The sequence below is a fragment of the Dromiciops gliroides genome, chromosome 3, assembly GCF_019393635.1.
Source record: "Dromiciops gliroides isolate mDroGli1 chromosome 3, mDroGli1.pri, whole genome shotgun sequence".
NCBI classification, from domain to species: domain Eukaryota; kingdom Metazoa; phylum Chordata; class Mammalia; order Microbiotheria; family Microbiotheriidae; genus Dromiciops; species Dromiciops gliroides.
In genome coordinates, this window is record NC_057863.1 from 663,368,320 (window position 1) to 663,371,389 (window position 3,070).

Below are 3,070 nucleotides of genomic sequence, written 5' to 3' on the forward strand. Positions count from 1 at the left end.
GTGAGATGAAGATTAAGGTGAAATTTCTTGAGGCCTAGTGGGCTTTTCTTAGGGCTTACTATTTGTTGCTTCAGTGGAGTTGGATGCAGCCCAAACCTCAACCTCTAGAGTTGCTTCTGGGGTCTTTTTAAGATATGCTAGAAGGATACTTGCTTTACACCTTTACTTTTGTTGTTCTGTGTTCATTCCATGGTGATTTTTTTTTTGTCTGTGGAGGAAATCTTGGAGAACCTGGAAATTTGTTTTAATTTGCATTTCTCTAATCATTAATGATTTAGAAAAATTTTTATATCACTATAGATAGTTTTGATTTCTTCATCTGAAAAATGCCTCTTTATATCCTTTGACCATTTGTCAATTGGGGAATGACTCCTCTTCTTATAAATTTGAATAAATTCTCTGTGTATTTGAGAACTTGCTATAAAAATTATTTCTCATTTTCTGCTTTTCTTCAATGGTTGCATTGGTTTTGTTTGTAGAAACCCTTTTTAATTGAATATAATTAAAATTTTCCATTTTCCATTTCGTAATGCTATCTCTTGTTTGGTCTCTTCTCCATTCATCTGACAGGTAAACTAGGTAAACTTTTTTTTCCCTCTCCTAATTTGCTTATGATATCACCATTTATGTCTAAATCATGGACCCATTTTGACCTTAACTTAGTATATGGTGTGAGATGTTCTATACCTAGTTTCTGCCACACTGTTTTCCAGTTTTCCTAATAGTTTTTGTCAAATAGGGAGTTCTTATTCCAAAAGCTGGAGTCTTTGGGTTTATCAAATAGTAGATTAATAGTGTCTTGTCTATTTTTTAGCCAGTACCAAATACTTTTTTTTTCTTTTGGTGAGGCAATTGGGGTTAAGTGACTTGCCCAGGGTCACACAGCTAGTAAGTGTCAGGTGTCTGAGGCTGGATTAATACCAAATACTTTTGATGATTTCCTCTTTATGATATAGTTTTAATTCTGCTATGGCTAGGACACCTTCCTTTGAATCTTTTTCATGAATTCTGTTGATGTACTTGAACTTTTGTTCTTCCAGATGAATTTTGTTATTATTTTTTCTAGCTCTATGAAATAGTTTTTGGTAGTTTGATGATGGCATTGAATAAGTAAATTAATTTAGGTACAATTGTAATTTTTATTGTATTAGCTCAATCTACCCATGAGGAATTTGGGCAGGTGGGGCTCCTTAGCCTTGGCAGGCAACCCACCTAGGGGAAGGAAACCCTGATTTTAAACCTCTGCTGCCTTGCGGCTATACCCATATATGGGAAAGGCTTTGGGAGTGAATCCCGAGGATAAATCAGGAGTCGGAGTCCCTTAGGCAGTTGGATGTTGGACATCACATCCCTCTGGCAACTCCTGAAGCGGCACTGGTGCCAAACTGTATTGGCTCTGCCTCTCCTTTGGATCCACCAATGTCGCAGAGAGGGAAAACCTGCTGCATGGGCAACAGCTTGTTTTCCATATTGATCCACCCAGGCCAGCACCCTGGAGAGGACACTCCAGCTACTCCTCAAGGGGTAGATACAACCATGGGATGTGGCAGTTACCGGTTATAAGTCACTCAGGAGCTGCGGCTCCCGTATCAGACTGCACAGCCACACTGTGGCCTGTGGCTCTTCAAGGCGCTGATCCATGGTCGTCCACGACTGGTGGAGGCCTACTACTACTACCTATGAGGAATGGATTTTTTTTTTCAGTTGTTTAGAACTGGCTTAATTTGTGTGGGCAGTGTTTTGTAACTGTGTTCACATAGTTCTTGGGCTTTTCTTGGCAGGTAGACTCCCAAATATTTTATGTTATCTACAGGTATTTTATTTTAGGTGGGGCAATGAAGGTTAAGTGACTTGCCCAAGGTCACACAGCTAGAAAGTGTCAAGTGTCTGAGGCTGGATTTGAACTCAGGTCCTCCTGACTCCAAGGCCAGCACTCTATCCACTGCACCATCTAGCTGCCCCATCTACAGTTATTTTAAATGAAATTTCTCTTCATATTTCTTGCTGCTTGGTGTCATCCTCCTTTTACAGATAAGGAATCTGAAGCAAGCGGAGCTTAAGTAAATGCTGTCATATTCTGCGTGTGCTGGACTTCTGCTCTTTCTCCCAATTTTTCAGTCATTGAAATTCTTAAGTGGTGCAGTGTGCAATATTCTATAACCCTCCAATTGCAGTCCATGAGAGGTCTCCAGAGGGACAAAGGTGAGACAGTTAACCATAAGCATTTCCCTCCGTTTTTCCTGAGTCTCCATGCCAGAAGTTTCCCCTCTACTATGAATCAGATCTTAAGATCACAGCCATCTTATGGAAATGTCCCCTCCTGTGCTCCAGATGCTTTAGTCTGTCTAAATGAAAGGATTAGTTGATGACAGGGGTCTGGGCTCCTTCCAGTGAGTGACATCTGTAGTAGTTTCGATGGCCTTTCTGCCAGGCAGGTCTCTCTCTCAATTAAGATATGTTATAAATTCTTCTATTTGGCAGACTAATCTAATGATTTCTAGGCAGACGTGGTCTTTTTGTATCTTCTTGCCTCTGACAGAGAGCTTATTGCTAATGTGAAAATATTTGGATTATGTTTTAGTGCTCATTGGTTTATAATGTGTCTTGGGCATGTCCAGAGTTTATTTCGGAGGAGGTCACACCGTGGTGCCTGGAGCCTCTGTCTGGATCCTTGCCTGAAAAGAGTGAGCCTGCAGTGTTCAGGGTGCATTGATTGCCTGGCTGAGTTCAGGCTTGACCAGATCATCCTGGTTTCCTTCTCACAGGGTAGCGATTAGCTGCTTGCCTCCTCCTGACACAAACATTTCTTGGCTTCTTCAAAATTCTTCCCCAAGTGACTCAGTCTCCTGGAGCTTCTCTATTGGTAAAAGAAGACAATTCCCAACAAACATTTGAAGGCTGAACATCAGTGCTCAAACCAGAGATTCAGGTGATTAGAATCTTCCTTAGTGCCTTTTTTGGGGTGGGGGTTATTTCCAAAGGCTCAAGGAAGAGAGCTTTTTGAGTGGTGGGGAAAGGCTGCAATCCTGGAAGGGACAATGGGGAGCAAAGAGCATTCCATCCTCCCCAC